The sequence below is a fragment of the Macaca fascicularis genome, chromosome X (genome assembly GCF_037993035.2).
Source record: "Macaca fascicularis isolate 582-1 chromosome X, T2T-MFA8v1.1".
NCBI classification, from domain to species: Eukaryota; Metazoa; Chordata; class Mammalia; order Primates; family Cercopithecidae; genus Macaca; species Macaca fascicularis.
This window is the reverse complement of record NC_088395.1, coordinates 38404244-38429499: the sequence shown is the minus strand read 5'-3', so window position 1 is coordinate 38429499 and position 25256 is coordinate 38404244.

The window sequence follows — 25256 nt, the reverse complement described above, 5'->3', positions numbered from 1 at the left end:
AAACTCCATCTCAGAAAAAAAAAAAAAAAAAAAACAGCCAGTTTGAGCAGATGCTCAAATTTTGAGGAAGGAAAAAATGGGAAAAAGTAATATGTTTTTCATCTTAGTCATGTTTCAGTGCTGTTTCCTCATAGCCAGGATGACCATATAATTTATCACCCAAATCAGGACACTTCTGAGAGTGAAAGAAGGAGCTATTAACAAATACGCTGGAACAAAAATTAACTATTACTGTCCAGGCAACTTGGGACCAGTTGGTGCCATGCTTAGATATATGGCTTGCCTGTCTTCTTGATCTCAATAGTTGCCCAAAGGTAAGCAATACTGTTGTTGATGTTTTAGTATTTGCCTATTGGAAGACTTTTAAGTCACTTTTAAAACTATGTGTCACTATCATATCAAATTCTAGCAGTCATTTTTTGGAAAGTTATTTTTTCCTTGTTTAAAAGATGCATGTTCTCAATATTCTTATTTTACTGCACCACCTTTCTCTTGCAGAAGAGATAGGAAATGCAACCCACATATATTGCCTTAAAAAAAATTTTGGCCGGGCGCGGTGGCTCAAGCCTGTAATCCCAGCACTTTGGGAGGCCGAGGCGGGTGGATCACAAGGTCAGGAGATCGAGACTATCCTGGCTAACATGGTGAAACCCCGTCTCTACTAAAAATACAAAAAACCGGGCGTGGTAGCGGGCACCTGTAGTCCCAGCTACTTGGGAGGCTGAGGCGGGAGAATGGCGTGAACCCGGGGGGCGGAGCTTGCAGTGAGCCGAGATCGCGCGGCTGCACTCCAGCCTGGGAGACACAGTGAGACTCAGTCTCAAAAAAAAAAAAAAAAATTTTAACCACTGTGGATACTTTTTAGTACCTCCAGCCAAAATTAAATGAGACAGAAGTTAGAAACCAGTTGCTGTAATTAAGTTTTTAGTTTGTGTGTGGATCTTGCACACACAAACTTGGTCCATTTCCCATTAACAAGGATAATTAAATGTTAATTGGACTTAAGACATTTGTGAATGTATAGTCTTAATTAATTACGTTTATTGATTAGCTTTATTCTTCTGGCTAAATGAAATGTCTGTGAGAACTCTTTAAAGAAGTAGAAAGTGCCATATAAGTGAAAGACATTATTATATCACTGAAGTTTGTGTTTTAAAACAAATAATCCTAATTTTCCTATGAGATTTGGTTCAATGGGTTTTCAATAGTTTTCTTAACCTGAGAAATATTTTAGCAAATGAAATTTTATTTAGAAACTCAATATATAAAATAGGTTAAAGACCTGCTGCTTGGATTGAAGTGAGAAGAGGAAATTGGGATGGGGACAAGGGGAAGGAGGCAGTACTTTGGCTATTCTGTTCACTCCCCCTCTTTCAGAATAAAGGTATATGAAGAGAGTGGGAGAGAAACTTGGGGCTTTGAAAATCTATGTTGTGTTCCTAGTTTCAGTACCAGCTTTCTGCTACAGCCCAACATATTAACTTATTTCCAGGGGTTTCCTTTTCAACTGATAGAGGATAACACAGTCTGCCATCTGCCTGCCACTCAGGGATGATATTTGAGCCAAAGATGATAAATACGACATGCTTTGATTTGCCAATGAGAATTTAATTAAATCTAAAGTACTTTAGGTTTCTATAATAAAATTATTACTAATGAACAAAAGAAGCAACAAGCCCAGAGAGAGAAAAGAAGACAGAGATTTAGTTGCTGAGTTGAAGAATATTTTAGCAAGAATCTTGCTCTCTTTACATCTTCTGTTATTCATAAAGCCAAGCTAATAGATCTACATGATCTTTAACCCAGACTTCTTTCTCTTATGACCATTTTCCCATCAATTGGTGAATGAACAAATTGTGGTATATCCACACAATGGAATATCACTCAGTAGTACAAAGCTAAATGAACTTTTGATACACATAACATGTCTGAATCTCAAAAACATTATGCTGAAGGAAAGAATCTGGGCACAAAAGACCATATACCCTATGATTCCATTTATATGACATTTGAGAAAAGACAAATCGAATCCATAGTATCAGAAGGAAGATTAATGGTTGCCTGGGCTAGAGGTGGGGAGTATTGAATAGAATGGGGTTGCAAGGGAGCACTTAGGGGTTTGGGAAATGTTTTGCATCTTAATTGTGTTGATGCTTACACAAGTTTATACATTTGTCAAAACTAATCAAAATATACACTTAAAATAGGTGCACTTTAGTGTATATAAACTAATGTCAATTTCATTGATTAAAAAGTTTCATTTTCTTTTCAAAGAAAGAAAGGTATGGGAAGAGAGTGGGAGAGAAACTTTGGGCTTTGAAAAGTTTTCTTTCAGTTCTTTCCAAACTGAATAAATACTAGTTTGTTCTTGGCACTGATGCCAGTGGAACAAGATGAAATATTACATTGAAATACTCCTATGCAATATATTGATCAGTTGGTCTGCTGTTATCTCCTAGACACTATCATATCTACTTCTAAAGCTTACACTGTAGATGTGAATGTTGTTATTGTTTCTACTTCTATGTTTACTCTTAGCTTCACATTATCCTCTGATTTATTTAATTTCCCTTCATGTAACGCTTGCTATTTTTTATGATGACATGCAACCATACAAGCTATATGTACTAGAAGTACAAGGTAGAGTATAAATTTTTTAAATAAAATAAAATAAACGTATTTGGGTTTTTAAAAATTATAGCCAAAAGCAACATGAAATTTTAACTCACTGTATGTATATGTATGTGTGTGTGTGTGTATATATATATGTACATAATATATATATAAAATAGAGCATGCATCTCACACACACAATTACTAACCATTAATAGATTTAGAAATCCAATGAAGTTGATGGATTTGGGAAGATAGTTCATAACTGTGACAGGTTCAATAAATGAAATATTTGCTGTGTTCTATGAGTCTTCTCCTAAAACAGAAACTGATCAAATAGGATTAATAGTGGACACCCTGTAATTGAGAAACCTGGCAAAAAATAACTCTAAAAAACCTCATTAGAAAAGCATTGTATGGATTTAGATGTTGCTTTTCATGTTACTGGTGGCAATGGAGATGAGTAACAATAAGCCCTACTCTTGTATTTAGTAATACTGAAAACCAGCTTTTCTTTCCTGGAATCAAAGCTATCTCATGACACCAGTGAAATGTGTTGTTTAAAGGAGATTTGCTATTGGGAAGAGTGCCCAAAGAAAAGTGAATAAATTAAGTTTCAGATATGGAATTGAGGGAACAAATTTAGGAATAACCCTTATTCAGTACTTTCATATCTTATGTATGAAATATATAGAAATATGTCCTTGTAATAAGGATAAAAAACATACAATTCTATTTGAAGGTACAGATGGTGCCTCTATGTGACTGAGATAGGAATTGGCAGTGCAGACATGCTAATAAAATTAAAATTATCTAAGAAAATACCACGTTCAAAATTTGTTCAAAATCCAAAAAAGAAAACTAAATAAATGATACAACATAAAACATACAGCAACAACTGCAATCTACGATTTTTGTATCAATTAAAATGCTAATTTTTTGTATCTTGAATACCTTTCCTTTAACTTTTTCATAAACATAAATGCTCTATTGGCAAGTACTTTAATTTCTCTTTCCTTCACCATGAATAGTCATAAAGAGATATGATTATCACATAAACACTTTTCTTTCCTTAAGTTCAAAGTTCAATAAACTAGGGCCGGGTATGGTGGCTCATGCCTGTAATCCCAGCACTTCAGGAGGCCCAGGCTTTTCTTTCCTTAAGTTCAAAGTTCAATAAACTAGGGCCCGGCTAATTTTAGCTGGGCTAATTTTAGCTGGGCTCACGCCTGTAATCCCAGCACTTTGGGAGGCCGAGGCAGGTGGATCACATGAGCTCAGGAGTTTGAGACCAGCCTGGTCAACATGGCAAAACCCTGGCTCTACTAAAAATACACAAATTAGCTGGGCATCATGGTGGGTGCCTGTAATCCCGGCTACTCGGAGGGCTGAGGCAGGAGAATCACTTGAACCTGAGAGGTGGAGGTTGCAGTGAGTCGAGATCACGCCACTGCACTCCAACCTGGTCGACAAAGTGAGACTCTGTGTCAAAAAAAAAAAAAAAAAGTAGATATAAACTGAAATTAAATTTCAAATGTTGAAATGTGCAACGAAACTTAGCATCAATATCCCTACCCTTGACCCTTGCTACTTCAAGTGTGGTCCACAGGTGGATCAGAAGCATCAATATCACCTGAAAACTAGAAAGGTAGACTCTCAGGCCCCACCCCAGCCCTGTTGAATCAGCATCTGCATGCATGTTAACAGGAAATTTGGGGACTTTGAATGCAGTTTACCATGAGAAGCCCCGTCCTAAACCAGTAATATAACCAGAATTATTCACAAAATGGCTACAGTAAATAACCATTCCAGTTTGCCCTAAGTCTGAGACTTTCAATGCTAAAATTGGGAAAATCCCAGACAAATCCAGATAAGATGGTCACCCCAGAATTGATCAAAATTCAACTTTAGAATTGAGGAGGAACAAAACATGGATGTGGAGAAATTACATCCTGGATCAATTTCCATTCATGTTAGCTCTTCTCCCATAGCCTGTTTCCACTCACTAATTTTAAGTAATAATAAAATAAATGAAATGAGGAACAGCTTTCTGCTCTCTGTGATGTTGAAATCCGAGAGCTCTTTAGGTCCTTCTATAAATAAAAACATGAAAACCAGGGTGAAAGGCCTAAGAGATAAAACTTGCTTTGTCAGTAAATTTCTTGCCACTGGGCTAAAATACTTGATAGTTTCAAGCAAGGTATTCTGTTCCTTTCCTTTCCTGGTTTCTCATTCAGGATTTTTGAGCTGTACCTCTGGCTTGTGCGTGATTATCTTATAGTTGCAAAAACCTCCAACGAAGGCCGCCTGGGATAGAACTGTTTGCTGTCATTAGCTGAGAAAACAAAGCTCTGTTTATTCCTCTTGCTAGTGTCAGGGGAACCCTGGTTTAATTCCAACACAGGTCTGGGTGTTGATTTCACACAAAGGGATTACCCTATGCATCAGTGAAAATTCTAAGGTACCCTCAAAGGAGACATTTGACTCAACACTGTGTGACTAGGAAATACTGGGTGTACATAATACATCATAATTTTCTTTTAACACATGTGATTAGCAAATTGTTATAAAGTCAAATCAAGTAAATAAGATGCCAATAATATTGACTCATCTATCATGGACATGGGTATTTATTTTGAAATCATCCCTGATACATGTCTCTTTTGTTCGGTGCTGACCTCCTGTGAGTGTGGAATGGGTAGTCACTCATTAAAGTAGTTGCTGCCAGTGCTCTACCCATAACCTCTTCAGTCTATTCACCATGTTCATGCTTTCTGGCTCCCTGAAGGCTTTCATTTCCAGTATCTACATTTCTTAGTTGGATGACTGCTCTCAGGCAGCTGAAGCCTGATTTGCCCAGAGATATAGAGAGCTGGAAGTGCCTGGGGGCCTGTGTCCCCTGAGAGCAGCCCTTAACCAATCAGTGACAGACAGTGAAAAGAAAAAACTGTTCTACCTCCCTTGCCACCTGTAGGGGACAATTCTGAGGCGTGTTTCACACGGTCTCCGTAACTCTCCTATGAGACTGACCCAGAGCAATATTCTCTGGAACTTTGCTTGCTATCATACCCTGGCTTAGCCTCCTTCTTTTTCTTGTCCCATTTTTCCTTTAGCATACTGTCTTCACATGGACATACCTGCTAATAATTCACAATCACATGAATCCTTGTTTTACGGTCAGCCTCTGGGGCACTGAAACTAAGACATTCATGTTACATAATTTGAAGAGCATTTAAATCTCTTCTGTCTTAAAGAGACAGACTGTCTATACAAATAGATATACAAATGAACCTCAAGCACGTGCAAGGATGCTCTGCTTAATCATGGTAAGATAAACAAATGCAAATGAAAACTACACAGAGATACTATTTATCACCCATTCAGGGGCAAAAGGAATCTCAAGGTTTGACAACATACTCCATTGGTGATGTTGTGAGGAAACAGGCATCCTCATTGGAAATGCAATGTTTTTGGAGAAGAATTTGTGACATTTGAAAAATTACATATGTATTTATCCTTTGACCAGCAATTTCACTTCTAGAAGTCTAGGAAAAATTCAAGATGACATATACCAAAAACTTCATTTCACCACTATTTGTAGTAGCACAAGCTTGGAAATAACCCAAACGACCCTCAAGGAGACTGGTTGAATAAACTATGCTACATCTAATCAATGAAGGACTAGTTTATGTTAAAAAGAATGAGGACGAACTCTTTATACCGTTGTAGGTAATCTCCAAGATATATTGTTAAAACCAAAAAAAGCAAGGTGAAGTAAAATATGTATAGCTTGCCACCTTTGGCACAAAAATGGTCTTGGAACACACACGCGCGCGCACACACACACACACGCTTGCTTCAATAAGAAACAATGGAAGGAAAAAATTAATAAAGAAATATTACTTACAGGAGGGGGAAGGAAATATATGGGGATATGTGAACAAGAACAATGAAGGAAGTTAGGACTCTGAATGTACCTTATTCTATAATTTTGACTTCAGAATCAGAGAATAATTTTTACACAAAACCAAAATTAAATTAGATTGTAGTGATGGAATCTAATTATAGTTCAGTTTGGTGGCATAACCACAGAAGTACTATTTCAAGTGATTTTTAAATGAAACCGTTTTAACCCCCTTAAATTATTTGAGGACTATATCCTAAAGACCAAATAACCTCAAAGAAATCTTACACTGCACTCAATAGTCTTGTTTTTAATAACAATATTGTTATTTCTGAGGCTATGACATATAAAGCAGGAAAATAAAATGATCGATTATTAATATGTTAATATTATTACGATGTTTTCCATTTAAGAGAAAAGGGATACACATCTAAAATAAGTTAAAAACCCAGTAATCTTAAATTTTTCCTTGGAACTAACAGCATAAACTCATGATTTGCTTTTCACTTTATAAAAATGTACACATTTTGTAATTCTGTTCATTGAAAAAATGTAGAAGCAATGAAAATCCAGTAGAAACTAGAATCTCTAATGTCCCAATTATGGTCTCTAAATAGCATTTGCCACAAAAAGGAATCAGGGCTCCTTAGAGTAATGTTTGGTTCCATGTCTGCAGCAGAAATGTATAAAAAGAATCTGAGACATCACATTGCTCCACAGAGCAAGAAGCTATAGAAGCCTATTGAGGTCATGACAAAAAGGCAACAGCATGAGGGGGCTACTGCTGGTGAAAGATGGGACAATTTGAGCATCAAAAGAAATAACGAAGCACACCAGATATATACATATTTATGAATTCACAATATTATTTGAAAAAAGGGAGGCTTCTTTGGAGGTTACTAGAACATCAACTCTTCTGAAAAATCAATAAAGAGACATAATCAAACATTTATTCTCTTTATTGTACAAGCTATACTTTAGGTAATGACATAATTGGTGCATGGCATTTCTAGCAGCAATCATCAAAACCTATCAAAATCATTAGATGGATGTCAGTGGGGACCTTTATAATGGAGGATACAGACTTACAACACCTGAACCCAATGTCATCAGTCAGGTCACAGAAGGAAACAATATGGCACAGCCAAATAAGACAGTTGAGGACAGTTTAATAAAAAGACTGCTTATCATGGTATGGGTGTGTTTAAGGAAAACCAACAAGGAATAATGAGGTACCCTAGGAGTCCCATAAGAAGGATGCCATTATTGCTTCTCGGCCTTTTGGCTAAGATGAAGTGTAGTGGAGAAGGATGCCATTAACCCAGAGCCTGAAGAGGTAAAGGGAGCAATTACTGGAACGTAGAGAGAGAACTGTAGCTATAAGAGAAGGCCATGCAATGGGAGTTGTGGCCTTTGGTGGAGAACTACAACCACTGCCAACCTGTGGCAACTCAGAAGAGAAGAAACCAAGGGAATAAGTACTCTGACTTCACTCCATTCCCATGCAATGATCTACATGTGTCTACCATTAGACAGCCAGGAATTAGAAGACAAAGAATTCTGTTGATGCAATCTATAAAAGTCAGCTCCTGGGGCAACGAGCATGGTAGAGAGGAGTGGAGAGTATAAATGAGAAAAACATATCTGACATGCAAGTGATAAATCCTTTCAGTACGTCTGAATCTTCAATAAACCCAAACAAAAGACCAGACTTCATAAGGATGCTCCCACCATTTAGGATTTTTTAATTCTTCCCTCACTTTGAAAACCAATAAGAAGCAGGCTGATGTTGTAATCAATTCCAACAGAGTCCTCAGGATAGAGGCCATAGGGACCCTATTTGTTCATCCCCATTTCCAGCTGGTGCACTAAAACACCCACAGTGAGATGCAAGATTTGGTTAAAATTCTGAGCTTCAGGAACTCCAGAAAAGGATAAAACTTGTAACAAATTCAATCTGGCCCCTTGCAGCTCCTTTAAGTTGATTTTAAACATAAAATTATCTTCAACAAAATCTTGGCAAAATTTTAAATCTTTCTTCCTCTCTAACTAATTATTTCAGAGTTCCTATCCTTTCTACCCATGAAAAAAACCTAATGACTTTTGTCACTTGATAACTAGGGTGAACTCTCAACAAATTAGGTATAGAAGGAATATATCTAAAATAACTAAAGGCCATATATGACAAATCCACAGTCAACATCATATTTAATAAGGAAAAACTGAAGGCCTTTCCTCTTAGATCTGGAACAAAGCAAGGGTGGTGCTTTTACCACTATTACTTAACATGGTACTGGAAGTCATAGCCAGAGCAATTAAGCAAGAGAAATATATAAAGGGCATCCAAATTGGAAAGGAAAAAGTAAAATTAGCCTTGTTCACAGATGACATAATCCTATATTAGGAAAACTAAATACTCTACAAAAAAAAAAAAAAAAAAACCCTGTTAAAACTGACAATTGAACTCAGTGACATAGCAGGATACAGAATCGCCATACAAATATCAGTAGTATTTCTATATACCAACAGCAAAAAAATCTGAAAAAGAAATCAAGAAAGCATTCCCATTTATAATAGCTACAAAAAATAAAATACCCGGAAATAAATGTAACCAAAGAAGTGAAAGATATCTATAATGAAAACTATAAAACACTGATGAAAGAAGTCAAAGAGGAAACAAAGAAAAAAAAAAGATAGCCCATTCTCATGGATTGGAAGAATTAATACTATTAAAATGTCCATACTATCCAAAGTGATCTATAGATCCAATCCAATTCCTATCAAAATACCAATGACTATCTTAATATAAATGGAAGAAACAATCCTGAAATTTGTATGAAACCACAAGAGACTGTGAATAGCTGAAGCAATTCTTTGCAGAAAGAACAAAGCTGGGGCATAACACCACTTGACTTAAAAAAGTACTACTAAGTGATGGTAATCAAAACAGCATGGTACTGACACAAAAACAGACACACAGACCAACAGAACAGAGTAGAGAACCCGAAAATAAATCCATGTATTTACAGCTAACTCATTTTCTGCAAAGGCACCACAAACTTATATTTGGGGAAAAAAACAGTCCCTTCAAAAAATGATGCAGGGAAAACTGGATATCCATATGCAAAAGAATGAAACTAGACCTCTGTTTCTCATCATATACAAAAATCAACTTAGGTGCAGTGGTTCATGCCTATAATGACAGCACTTTAGGAGGCCGAGGTGGAAGCATCACTTGAGTCCAGGAGATTGAGACCAGCCTGAGTAATATAGGGAGATCCTGTCTCTACACACACATACACACACACATACAAAGCATTATCTGGGCATGTTGGCACATGCTTATAGTCCCAGCTACTTGGGAGGCTGAGGTAGGATGCAGTGAGCCATGATCATGCCACTGCACTCCAGCCTGGGTGACAGAGCAAGACCCTGTCTCAAAAAAAAAAAAAAAAAAAAAAAATCAACTTAAAATAGATTGACTTAAATGTAAGACCTGAAACTATGAAACTACTAGAAGAAAACATTAGAGAAACACTTCTGGACATTGATCTGGGCAAAGATTTTTGGGGCAAGACCATAAAAGCACAGATAACAGGCCGGGCGTGGTGGCTCACGCCTGTAATCCCAGCACTTTGGGAGGTCCAGGCGGGCAGATCACGAGGTCAGGAGATTGAGACAAGCCAGACCAACATGGTGAAACCCCGTCTCTATTAAAGATACAAAAAATTAGCCGGGCATGGAAGCAGGCGCCTGTAGTCCCAGCTACTCAGGAGGCTGAGGTGGGAGAATGGTGTGAACCCGGGAGGCGGAGCTTGCAGTGAGCCAAGATCACGCAACTGCACTCCAGCCTGGGCGACAGAGCCAGACTCCATCTCAAAAAAAAAAAAAAAAGAAAAGAAAAAAAAAGCACAGATAACAAAGGCAAAAATAGACTAATGGAATTACATCAAACTAAAAAGCTTCTGCACAGCATAGAAAATGATCAACAGACTGAAGAGAAAACTTACAGAATGGAACAAGATATTTTCAAGCTATCCATCTCACAAGGGATTAATAACCAGAATATGTAAGAAACTCAACTCAATAGCAAAAACAGAAAACAAAAATAATCCAATTAAAAATGGGCAAATGATCTGAATAGATATTTCTCAAAAGAAGACATACAAATGGCCAAGAAGTATGTGGAAAAAATATTTGACATCACTCATTATCAGAAAAATGCAAATCAAAGCCACCATGAGATATTATCTCACTTCAGTTAAATGGCTATTATCAAAAAGACAAACAATAACAGATGCTGGTGAGGATGTGGACAAAAGGTAATGGTTTTACATTGTTGGTGGGAATGTTAATTAGTACAGTCACTATGGAAAACAGTATGGAGTTTCCTCAAGAAACTTAAAATAGATCTACCATATGATTCAGATATCTGACTGCTGGGTATATATCCAAAAGAAAGGAAGTCAATTTAGCAAAGAGATATCTGCACTCCCATGTTTGTTGCAGCACTATTCATAATAGCCAAGACGTGGAATCAACTTAAGTGTCCATCAAAGGATTAATAAATAAAGTATGGTATTCAATAACATTCAAGCTGAGAGCCATATCTGTAAAGAAATCATAGATAACACAAACAAATGCAAAAACATTCCATGATCATGAATTGCAAGGATCAATGTAGTTAAAATGGCCATATTGCCTAAAGCAGTAAACAGATTCAATGCTATTCCTTTCAAGCTACCCATGTCATTTCTCACAGAACAACAACAACAACAACAAACTATTCTAAAATTCATATGGAACCAAAGAGGAGCTCGAATAGCCAAAGCAGTACTAAGGAAAAAGAAGAAAGCTGGAGTTGTCTCATTACTCAACTTCAAACTATACTACAAGCCTTCAGCAACCAAAACAGCATGGTACTGGTACAAAAACAGACACACAGACCCATGGAATGTCATAGAGGACCCAGAAATAAAGCCATGCAACTACAGCCATCTAATCTTTGACAAAGTCAACAACAATAAGCAATGGGGAAAGGATTCCATATTCAATAAATGGTACTAGGATAGCTGGCCAGTCATATGCAGAAGAATGAAACTGGCTCCCTACCTTTTACCATATACAAAAATTAACTCAAGATGGATTAAAGATTTAAGGATTAGGCCTCAAACTTTAGTAACCCTAGAACAAAACCTAGCAAATACTTTTCTGGACGTCAGCTTTGGGAAAGAATTTATGACCACATCCTTAAAAGCAATTGCAGGCTGGGTGTGGTGGCTCACGCCTGTAATCCCAGCACTTTGGGAGGCCAAGGAGGGTGGATCACTTGAGGTCAGGTGTTTGAGACCAGCCTGACCAACATGGTGAAACCCCATCTCTACTAAAAAAAATACAAAATTAGCCGGGTGTTTTAGTGCACTCCTGTAATCCCAGCTACTTGGGAGGTTTACGCAGGAGAATCACTTGAACCTGGGAGGCAGAGCCTGCAGTGAGCCGAGATCCTGCCATTGTATTCTGGCTTGGGCAGCAAGAATGAAACTCTGTCTCAAAAAAAAAAAAAAAAAAAAAGCAATTGTGACAAAAACAAAAATTGAAAAGTGGGACCTAATTAAACTAAAGAGCTTCTGCACAGCAAAAGAAACTATCAACAGACTAAACAACCTACAGAGTGGGAGAAAATATTTGCAAACTGTGCATCTGACAAAGGTCTAATATCCAGAATCTATAAGGAAACTATACAATTGAACAAGCAAAAAACAGCCCCATTGAAAATGGACAAAAGACATGAACAGACACTTCTCAAAATAAGACATACAAATGGCCAGCAAACATATGAAAAAATGTTCAACATCACTAATAATCAGAGAAATGCAAATCAAAACCACAATGAGATACCATCTCATACCAATCAGAATGGCTATTATTAAAAAGTCAAAAAATAGGCCGGGCGTGGTGGCTCAAGCCTGTAATCCCAGCACTTTGGGAGGCCGAGGCAGGTGGATCACGAGGTCAGGAGATCGAGGCCATCCTGGATAACGTGGTGAAACCCCGTCTCTACTAAAAATACAAAGAAGATTAGCCAGGTGTGGTGGCGGGCGCCTGTAGTCCCAGCTACCCGGGAGGCTGAGGCAGGAGAATGGTGTGAACCCGGGAGGCGGAGCTTGCAGTGAGCCAAGATCGCACCGCCGCACTCCAGCCTGGGCGACAGAGCGAGACTCTGACTCAAAAAAAAAAAAAACAAAAACAAAAAAACAGATGTTGGTGAGGTTGCAGAGAAAAGGGAATGCTTATATGCTGTTCAAGGGAATGTTAGTTCAGCCACTGTGGAAAGCAGTTTGGAGATGTTTCAAAGAACTTAAAAATAAAAGAGGATTGCCATTTGACCCAGCAATCACATTGGCTGGGTATGTATGCAAAAGAAATACATCGTTTTACCAAAAGACTAATGCACTCATATGCTCATCACACCACTATTCACAATAGCAAAGACATGGAATCAACCTAGGTGCCCATCAACATGGACTGGATAAAGAAAATGTGGTACATATACACCGTGAAATATGATGAAGCTGTCAGATACAACCGATTGTTTCCTTTGCAGCAACATGGATGCAGCTGGAGGCCATTATCCTAAGTGAACTCACACAGGAACAGAACACCAAACACCACATGTTCTTGCTTATAAGCGGGAGATAAACAATGGGTATTTGTGGACAATAGACACTGAAGACTACTGGGGAGGAGGTAGGAGGAGAGCAGGGGTTGAAAAACTACCTATTGGGTACTATGCTCAGTACCTGGGTGATGAGATCAATAGTATCCCAAACCTCAGCATCATGCAATATATTCAGTTCACAAACCTGCGCATGTACCTCCTGAATCCAATATAAAAGTTGAACTTATTTTTAAAATGTGGTACATATACACAATGGAATATTATTTGGTCAAAAAGGAATGAAATTGTGTCATTTTCAGCAACATGGATGGAACTGGAAAACATTATGTTAAGTGGAATAAGCCAGGCACAGAAAGATGAATATTGTGTGTTCTCACTCATGTGCGAGCTAAAAAAGTTGATCTTCCTGAGTCCAAGTGATCTCATTGTTCAGTTCCCACCTATGAGTGAGAACATGCGGTGTTTGGTTTTCTGTTCTTGTGATAGTTTGCTAAGAATGATGGTTTCCAGCTGCATCCATGTCCCTACAAAGGGGAACATCACACACAGGGGCCTATCATGGGGAGGGGGGAGGGGGGAGGGATTGCATTGGGAGTTATACCTGATGTAAATGACGAGTTGATGGGTGCAGCACACCAACATGGCACAAGTATACATATGTAACAAACCTGCACGTTATGCACATGTACCCTACAACTTAAAGTATAATAATAATAAATAAATTAAAAAAAAAAAAAAAAGTTGATCTTATAGAGGTAGAAAGTAGAATGATGGCTGCCAGACGCTGAGAAGGGTAATGGGGATGGGAGGATGAAGAGTGGTTGACTAATGGATATAAAAATACAATTAGATAGGAAGGAATAAGTTCTAGTGTTCAATAGCACAGTAGGGTGACTATAGTTAACAGTAATTTACTATATATTTCAAAATAATTAGGAGATTTGAAATGTTCCCAATACAAAGAAATGATAAATGTTTGAAGTGATGGATATCTTAATTACTCTGATTTGATCACTACACATTGTATGCATGTATCAAAATATCACATGCATCCCATAAATATTTACAGTTATTATGTATCAATAAAAATCTTTAAAAATAACTAGGGTAATCATAATATACAGTCAGTTTTCATTATTCATGGATATTGTATTTAGAGATTTGCTTGCTTGCTAAAGTGTATTCATAACACCAAAATCTCTACTTGTGGTGCTTTTGCCATTGTTCATAGACCTGCTCAGAGTGACAAAAAATTTTAGCCACTCAACATGCATTCTCCTTGCTTAGGTTGAACAAGGTGACACCCTGCCTACTTGTTTCAGCTCTTACACTGTAAACAAGTGTTCTTTTCATGGTCTATTTACTGCCACATTTTCCCCATTTTTATGCTTTTACTTAATGATTTTGCTGTTTAAAGTGGCCTCCATGTGTAGTGCCGAAGTGCTGCTATTGTTCATAAACACAAGAAGGCTATAATATTTCTTTTTCCTTTTTTTTTTGAGACAGAGTCTCGCTCTGTCGCCCAGGGTGGAGTGCGGTGGCGGGATCTCGGCTCACTGCAAGCTCTGCCTCCTGGGTTCATGCCATTCTCCTGCCTTGGCCTCCCGAGTAGCTGGGACTACAGGCGCCCGCCACCACGCCCGGCTAATGTTTTGTATTTTCAGTAGATACGGGGTTTCACCGTGTTAGCCAGGAGGGTCTCGATTTCCTGACCTCGTGATCCGCCCGCCTCGGCCTCCTAAAATGCTGGGATTACAGGTGTGAGCCACCCTGGCGTATAATATTTCTTAAAAAGAAAATATATATGTCAGATAAGTGTCCTTCAGGTATGAGATAGTGTTATTGGCCGTGAGCTCAATGTATAATCTATAACTATATGTTAATGTATAATGAACCAACAGTACACATTAAATAAGGTGTCTTTAAACAAGAACACACAGAAAACAAGGTAATATATTGATTTGTTGATAAAAATGTGACCAGAGTCTTGCCGGAACCTGACCTTATGTTTTACCTAGGAGTGATAGTTCAGTATTCACCAATTTGGTGTTTGCAGTCAATTTATAGAACATAACTACTGTGCATAACAAGAATAGACTCTATTAAATAAAATACTTTGGGAAGTGAACGATGGCAGGTATGAACAACAGATACAGGGTGGGGCTGCCCTGGACACCCCACTGATAAGATTATATCTAATGTGTTGTAGCCAGCTCCCACTAACCTGCAGAGCTGATTGTGGGTGTCCCTTTCCAACTTCACATTCATTGATTCCACATTGCTAGCTTGATATTGGCCATTGTGGGAGTATTTACACCATGGAAATAGTCAAACCCTGTAAATCATGGATTCTTCCCCCAGGAGAGCCAGTTGTTAAACATTTACCAGCACACCACTGACTATAACTCTTCCTTTCTGTAATTCTCCCCTCAAATTTTTCACCAGTTGGAGGGATCTTTCCTCAGGTCATTGATTATCCCATATGCTGCCTAGAAAATGGAATGAATTTCTGTCTCTAGTTAATTCCTTTTTTGAACACTTCTTCTCAAGTGGAATTGACTAGGAAGCCCCAAATATCCCAAACACAACCATGACAAAATGTGATGAATGATCTATATCTCACCAAATGTGTTGAATTACAGGGAAGCTACGAGCAATGATATCAGCTGCCTGCAGAACTGGAGAGGGGAATGCTAAGGCAGATGCCTGGAAGTGGGTGGCAAAACCCCATGCCTTTTGTCTTTGTCTGCTGATGCCCATTGCCTTCTATTGTGAAATAATAGCTCCTCCTTCATTCCACTTTCAATGTCTCTCATATCAAACTCTAACTGGAACTGTGATGGCAAAAGAATCTGGGAAATATAATTTCCAGGCTTTCAGTCCTTGTGGTACAAGAAGGTGTGGATAATAATGAATATCAGTAAACTCTATGTGACATGGAAGGTAAATAACTCTGATATTAATATATATTAATAAATTATTCAATAAATAAATGTGCAAAGCAACATGCTAGAGCAGTAATTTTCAAATTATGGTAAAAATCTATAATTGGTTGTAATATAAATTTACTATGTTGTGTTCGATATTATTTTTAATACAATTAAAGCAGAATAGAATAGAAATATCAAAGTGCATCCCACATAGTATGAGTAAATTGTTTTTCTAAAACTTTTAGATAGATATATGTATGTATCTACTTGTTCGCTAAGTAAAATGCATTTCTTACTGTCAATTACAGACAAAGTTTTTTTAAAAAATGTTACTTTAGAACAGGGATCAGCAAGCCTTTTCTGTAAAGGGCCAAGTAGTAAATATTTGAGGCTTTGAGAACCATACAGTCTCTGTTGGAGCTACTCAACTCTGCCTCTGTAGTGTGAAAACAGCATATATAACAAATGAATGAGCATGACTGTGTTCCCATAAAACTTTATATACAACAACAGGTAGGTGACCAGTAAGATGTGACTAACAAGCCATAGTTTGCCAACTCCTTATTTAGAGCAGTGCTTTTCAAACTATCTGCATTAAAGTACCAGTTCTGTTCTTTTTATTCCTAATTAATTGCAAGCCAGACCAATACATGGTTCTGCTGCCCAGGGCAAGTATACAGCTCACACCACATGCAAGTCATTCTAGCCAGTTCAACAGCACTCAATCTGGCCTATGCCTTGTTCTACTAGACGAGCATACTCATCATGTACTTAGACGGTATGGTAATAGTAAATTTCTACAAAAGATCTTAAATATGTACTCTCAATTTGTGTACTTATCTTGTTGCAAACTGGCAACCAACTGTTCCCAGACCAGCTCCTCTCCATGAACCACATCTCACCGCTTTAGAAAATACAAAGAAATAAAAGATACTGCCATTGTATTCAAAAGGTTTGTAAGCTAATGGAGATGAACTTGTTAACAAAGAGCAATAATACAAGGTAGAATACAATAGGTGCTCTAATACAAAAGCTAGCTCATAGCACACATTTTTCCCAAACCTAATTTACCTGTCTGGAATGGCATATGCCATTTACAAAATTTCAAATAAATTATTTAATGCATATCAGTCATTATTAAAACTTTGTATTTGATAATAAGATGTATGTGTGTATCACAATTTTACATATATATATATATATATATAAGAATTTTTTACCATCTTTTTTGTTTTGAAAGGTGCTCTGTGAAATTTAAGAGGAAAAAGCCTCTGTGAAATTTAAAGGAAAAAGTTGTTCATAGACATCATTATGAACAACTCTGTGAATGAAGACTTGGAAAACATCCAACTCAATTACTGCTGGAGCTGCGGTTGACCAACTAGAGACAGAAGGGATTGTTATTTCCATGTCAAATGGCTTGTTTCTGTCTCCAGTGAGAACCATTACTCTCCATATGCTAGTAGCAAAAATAATTTAGGAAATATGTTTAGATTTATAAATATATAATATGGTAGATGAGAGCCAGATCATAGTGCGATGGAGTCACACTTTTTGACGTGAAAGTTTCTGGCAATTCCCCCTCCCCATTCCCTCGAAAATGGACTCTTTTCTTGCTATTTCTTTTTCTACCCAGCAAGGAGGGACTTCTGATGACAGAGTGGTTTGAGAGCTTCTATGCTGGAGAATCGGAAGAAAATGGTGAAGCAGGGTGTGTGATCAAGAGTTGCATGGAATCCTGATTTGCTAGATGTGGCTAGATCCTTGCAAGCATGGGTTGCTGACGTCAACTTCAATTTTAGTTATGTGAAATGTACTTCCTTGAAAGATAACACTGTATGTGAGGGATGGTTTTATAACAGTAATATTGTTGCCTTTAAACGAGTAGCATTAACTAGCAACGTTTTACCTCGTCATTTTCCTCCCTCAAAGTACTCAATGTTTGAAGCTAGATCTTCAAAATCTGTCAGAGCTATTTTTTTTTTTTTTTGATGAATGCAAAACCAAACATGGATAATGCTGAAAGAATCCCATGAGTCATAGATTTTAACACTATTTTTGGCTCTTATAATATTGATTCAATTAAAATTTGGGCATTTTCTCCTTTATAAGAACCTATAAAATGAGGAAGAGATAATCAATATAATCTCAGTTTTACAAACAGATAAATTTACATGCAAAAGATTAGATGCTTGATTTAAAGTCACTTGGTGAATTGGGTCTCCTGATAAATTAAATTACAAAACTGGCATGGACTCACAGAACTTTTTGTCCCAAAGAGAATGACTAGATGATTTTGGCAATTGGAACAGCTACAGACATAAGAATGAAGAGAAACTTCAATCAGCTACTGATGTTCCAGCAAGCTCCTCATCCTAATATCCTGCCGTGAACACCAGCATGTTCCACAGAAACATTACTGTTAAAGAAAGATCTTTTGGGACTTTTTGTGCTTTGAAAAAGGCTTCACTCCACCTATATCCCAGACCCCCACCTCCAGTTTCTCCTCTGCTCACATATTACCCGAGAAATGTCATACTCTTCATTACTTTAAGTTGGACTGACATCTGGGGGGATTTGGGACAATGCATTTTTATAAAATAAAATTTTTATTTTATACAGTATGTTTTGAGGGGAAAAGACCCAGGAAATATCACCAGGACAAAAATGGGACAGAAAGAAGACAGAGGATGAATTTTGCTTGAGTTTGTTTTTTATCATGCCATGAAATAGAAAGCTTGGAACTATTCTTGATAGTATACCCATGAATAAATGGGTCAAGGAGGAGCACTCTGAATCAGTCCTGTCACTAATAAGAGAAGGGGAAGTTGCCAGGCTCTGAAATACTTCCCCATGGGCAACAGATCTATTAGGTAGATATTGTCCCTCTCCCTGCTGGCAGAACACGATTAATATCATGGGAAAAGCTCAAGGATGATTAGGAAGCACATATTTTATTTTTAAAAAGCCTAACTGTCTAAAACCTGAAATGTATGTATTTAATTTTCTCCAGAAATGGTTTGCAATCATCTTCCCTTGTCACTGAATTTTTCAGGATAGAGAAAGCTCATGCCTTTGTGTTTGTGGTACACTTCAAGTTCTTGGAGTGACTAATAGCACTGCATTCTTGGATGATTCAGGAAGGACATTTAGTATTGTTAATGTATTATTTTAATAAGTAAATTTAAGGCAGACTATTTCTCCAGTTGAATTGCCTTTGTGAAATTCCACTGAGTCTTCCTAGTTTATATAATAAGGCTGACTCTGTTGGAAGGGTGACCTGCCTGCCTGGCCAGAGGGAAGAGAAATCGCTTTTTGACCTAAACTTACTCCCATCATTGATTTATTTTTCCAGATGCTTCAGCACAATCTTACTTACCTGGGTCAGGGATACTGCAAGAAAGAAAGCATTGATCTGGGTCAAGAACGGCTCCATATTGTGTTTCTGGTTTTTCTAAGGCAGGAACACAAACTCAGCATCTGGCAAATGGGTTGTATACAACCTTTTTTAGGTCATAAACGTTTTGAGTATCTGATGAAAGCTGTGTTGATCCAGGTCCTCTGAGATGGGGTTAACTGTGCAAGGGAGTCATTGAGGGAAAGACCTGTGAGGGAAAATGGTGAGAGAGAGGTGGTTAGGAGTGCCATCTGACTCTTAGGGTAGGCCAGGAGTGCCATCAGACTGAGAAGGGGATTCTGACCCCCTGTGGAGGAGAGACAAAACAAAGGTAGGCTAGGTGGAAGTGCCTTAGACTTTAATGCATGTCTAAGAAACTTTTGGCAAAGCTGATGAGTCCTCGGGCCATAGGGGCAGGTCAGAGGAGTCCTGCATCTCCCATTGAGGTGCCTGCCCTAGTGTCCCTGCAGCACTTACTCATGGCTGAAAGCAGCAGGTGGGAGGCATGGCTTCAATGAGTTGATGGATTTCAGAGCAGCAGCATGTCAATTATAATCCTGATAGTCAGGTCTGAGAGGGACATTCTCATGGCTGCCACAGTCTCCTTGCACTGCACAGATCTACTTCACCACACAAGGTCAGGGAGCAGATCCTACGTGGTTTCCATGAACCTCTTTTTCTGAGGGAAAAACTTAGTAAAGGAAGGTTAATAAGACGAATTACAACCCCTGTTCTGCAGCAGGTCTTGGGGCTGTCTCTTCCTCAGCCGTCACCTGTGCAGGTTTTACTGGCTTTACCTGATGGTTTAATCCAAATCTTCATTCCTGAGAGGTCTGAGCCTTTGGGAATCACACACTTCTGAGGTTGCAATCACCACACTTGCCCATTCAAAGTCATAAATGGGCAAGAGAGTACCTGGAGGCACCAAAGTGTATTATCTGGGCAACACGCACACATTCCTCCATGCTCCAATTGTATAAAAACAGCCCTACTTCCTCCTGATGATCAGCATCAATTATTGCCATAATTGTGACCCCTCTTCTTGCCTGCTGGCCCCTGGACACAAGTAGTCCAAAGTGTCCTGGTGGCAGCCATAGCTTAGAGTTCCATGGGACCCTTCCTACATCCCTTGGCAAGAGTGGGCCCTCTTTGAGGATCATAACCACAAACTCTGCAGAACCCAGAGTTGATGAGACAAGAAGCACAACGTCCTCCAGTGTAAGGCTACTCATGCTTCCACCCTTTGTCCTCTGGATCTATGTATTTTTTCCTACTGGGGACACAGCACCAGATAAAAGCCTCATATTTAACACATACACTGTATCCTGAAGGATGATGCCTCCTTCTTTCAGAGTGTTGCCTTCAAAGCAACAATTTAGTTACTTTCAAAGACCATTCCAGCACTGGTTGAAGCTGGCTGCTTCTGGACACTGTAGTACCTGATATGACCGGTGAATCTCATTATCATGGGGTCATTCTCACCCCTCCTTTGTAGTAACATGGGTCCTCTGGTCAGATGTTATGTTGCATGGGATTCCATGCTTATGAATCAGGACTTTCATAATCCCTCGATAGTGATGCTGGCTGAGATTCTGCAGGAAGTAACAGCAAACCTATGCCTAGAGTGGTTATCTATCCCTGTGAGGACAAACTGCTGGCCGTTGCAGAATGGAAGACGCCCAGTGTTTTTGACTTGACAGCTGACCAAGGGATAATGTCATATCTGGGAGCTCAGTATGGGTCTCTTTTGTTGACAGGTTGGATGTTCAAAGGCAGCATTAACTAGATCAGTCTTGGTAAATGGGATTCCGTGCTGTTGGCCTTTGTCTCTGCCAACATGACCCTCCATGTAGATGCCCATGGTGCCCTGCTTGTGTGGCGGATATTTTCTGGTGGATAGTTATGTGTGATACAAAGATATTCATACTTTGTACCCACTCCCATATGTCCATTTACATACCCCTACCCCAGCACCCCTGGTCTCTGATCTAGTCTTCACTTCCAGGATTCTGACTAGACAGACAGACCATTGGCCACTGCCTGTGAATCTGTAAATATTATTATTTCAGACCACTTCTTCCACAGAAAGTAGATGACTAGATGTACCACTTCAGCTCCCCATTCAGAAGATTTTCCCTCTCACTGTCTTTCAGGGCCACTTCTGAATGTGGTTGCAATGAAGCCATCATTCATGTTTAGCTTTCACTCACGTAAAAAAGCAGACTCATCTGTAAACCAAGAAAGAGGTTTATTCTCCTTCAGCTATTTATATGTGAACTCTCCTTCATATGGCTATAGGTGCAAACCAGGGAAGGAGAACTGGTGCATCATTTATGGATGATATGAGGGTCTGAGCTACCTGCTTATGCAATTTACTTGTGTTCTTGAGTCTTGCTTGGACTCCTTCCTAGATGTACCATTTCCATAGTATGATGGATTGATGGTAGGTCTATCTGACTTTATGACTTGGGTGGGTCAGAAAGAACCCAACTCATAATGAGTAGTTCTGGCTGCATGGTCACTTGACACCCATAGTCAAGTGTTTTGTCTTTATTGGGGCCCAGTAACATGCCGGGACTTGTTTTTCAAAAGGCATAACGTTTTTTGCTGCGGGTGGCAGGTCCTTGCTCCAGACCCCTAGGACCTACATTGTTTTGCTCCCACTGGAGCTTGCCATAAACTCCAGACTGTATATTTTTCCACCACTAATAACTGTAATACCATATGGTCTGCTGGATTATATGGCCCAAGTGGCAAGATTGCTTGTACCATAACCTGGATCTGCTGCAGATTATATTCCTGCTCAGGATCCTACTCAAAGCCAGCAGCCTTGCATGCCACCTTGTATACAGGCTAGAGGAATATTCATAGGGGTGGAATGTGCTGCCTCCAGAACCCAAAGAGACCTATCAGGTGCTGGACTTCTTTCTCTACAGTAGGGCATGTAACATACAGCACTGTGGTTTACTTTAAAAGTTGTATCCAAGCATGATCCTGACCACTGAACTCCTCTATTGGGACATTTTCCCAGGTCACTATCAGTGAAATCTTTAGCAATAGAACTACCACTTTGTGCTAGGGACTATCCGAACCCCACCTGTTAACCAGGACAACTCCTGGTACCACATGTGTAGTCCAACTCCTCCAAGAAGTAGATACTACATGGGATTAGTAATGCAAGAGATTTATTAAGGACAGTGCCTATGAGGGAAAATTGAGAGGGAGCCAGGGAAGGCTCAAAGCAGATCTGACCCTGGGTGAAGGACAGAGAGAAGGGAGGAAGGAAGGAAGAGAGGAAGGTTGAGTGGATGCATCTTGGACTGAAGTACAGTTCTGAGGGAGTTCAGCAAGGCTGTCAGGGAGCCCTTGAGCCAGAGTTGCCATCAGAGGAGTCCTGCCATTGTCTTGGAGCAAGCTGTGGGAAGTGTAGCCTTGACATCAACTCAGTAATGGATTTCAGAGTGCTGGGGCCATCAGTCAATATGCTCTTGGCAGTAGATCTGAGAGGTGCATATTCATGGCTTCCCAAAAAGCTCTGATTCCCATCACAGAAAAAAGTACTAATATACACATAAAATGTTGTGCGTAATTTTACACAGTTAATTGATCCACTCAGGTGTATTCATTGCCTCTCATGGGTGGTTAAGAAAACCTGTTTCAGAGTTCATTGTTGATCTCACTTAGTAAGAATAGATTCTGTGAGCTTTTATCTGGAGGATATGCAACACATCAAAAATCACTATAAATTAATTGCTGCTATGATTTGAATGTGTGTGTCCCTCCAAAATTCATGCATTGGAACTTAAACCCCAAGGTGATAGTTTTGGAAGGTAGGGACTTTAGGAGGTCATTAGTTCATGGGGGCTTCTTCATCGTGAATGGGATTAATGCTCTTTTAAAGAGGCTTTACACAGCGTTCATGCCCTTTTGCCCTTCTGCCAAGTGAGTATATAGCAACAAAGCACCATCTTGAAAGCAGAGATAAAACCTCCACCAGACACTGAATCTGCTGGCACTTTGTTACGGGACTTCCTGCTTCCAGAACTGTGAGAAATAAATTTCTGTTATTTATAAATTACCCAGTCTGTGATACTTTGTTACAGCAGCAAGAATAAACAAAGACAACTTCTTAAGGAGATATATAGCCTCTTCATTTATAAAAAGGGACCATATACTCTTAATATAATGTAAAGTACTGTATGCATTATAGATAATCTGAATTTGTCAAATGGGTATCAAATAAAGATACTAGCCAAAATTGTCCCATGTTAGAAATAGCTTTAGGAGTAGGAGTGAGAAGCAGCAATGGCTTTTCAATCTCTTGTTTTCCTCCTTTCCCCATCCTTCCCCTGGTCTTTCAATCTTGAACCCCTCTCTTTACTCGTAGTTTGGCAGAGCAGAAATTTGGCGAATCTACCAATTGCAGAAGGTTCAGACCCTCATTCTAATAAAGAAGGTGCCCAATTTCTTTAATCAAATAAGATGATTTAAAAGTGTAATTCCTCTTTGATAGGCAGTTCAGTTGAAGTGATGCAGTAGAATACATTTCCAAATCCAGACTAAAGATGATCTTGGGCAACTCATTTATTTCCTTTGCTTTGGATTTCCTTACCTTTCTTAATGTTTACAAATATATCATTATTTATTTACTTATAATTTTAATTGAGATAAAATTTAAATACTCTCCAGTGCATAAATAGTAAAGCAACAGCTCAATACATCCTTACAAACAGTTAGGCAACCACCAACCAGATCAAGTTAAATTACTGGGTCATAGGACATATGTATGTTAGCTTTGCTAGATACTGATAAATAGTTCTGCAATGTGGTTGTAGCAGTTTACAGTCCCATCAGCAAGGTATAAGAATTTTAGGGCCAGTCATGGTGGCTCAAGCCTGTAATCCCAGCACTTTGAGAGGCCGAGTTGGGCAGATCACGAGGTCAGGAGATCGAGACCATCCTGGCTAACACGGTGAAACCCCGTCTCTACTAAAAATACAAAAAAAAAAAAAAAAAAAAAAAAAATTAGCTGGCACCTGTGGTCCCAGCTACTTGGGAGGCTAAGGCGGGAGAATGGCGTGAACCTGGAAGGCAGAGCTTGCAGTAAGCAGAAACTGCACTCCAGCCTGGGCTACAGAGCGAGACTCCATTTCAAAAAAAAAACAAAACAGAATTTTAGCTGTTCCATATCTTATCCTTACATACACTAAGAACTGCAATTCCTTTACATTCTGGCCATTCTGGTGGGGATTTCCCACTTTTAAGTGAGACTAACTGAGCTACTATTACTCTGTATCACTCTGAGAGTCTCTTAGAAAGCTTGGGATTGTTTTATCCTGCTAGATACACAGAGTAGTGATGTGGTTTCATTTTATTGACTACATGTTAAAGTATTCTTAGTTCTTTGGAAGAGAGCTTACAGAAACAACCAAAAGAGGGGGGTGGGGGTCTTTAACACTACAAAGGCCCTCAGAAAAAAAACACTGGAAGTGATTCCTGGAAACTGGAAGTTGTGTCTATGGCCAAAATTGAAGTGGTATGAGGAGGGAAATGGCCTCTTCAGGGACCAGAGAAGTGGTCAGGTCCAGAGAAAAGAATGGACCGTGTATTTTATTATTGTAAATAACTGTCTGCTCTTACTTAAATATGTATAACTTCTTCCCAAGGCATTTAAATAATTTAATGATCAAAGAACTTGAGTTGTGTCGAGTCAGCAAAACATATGTTTATAGC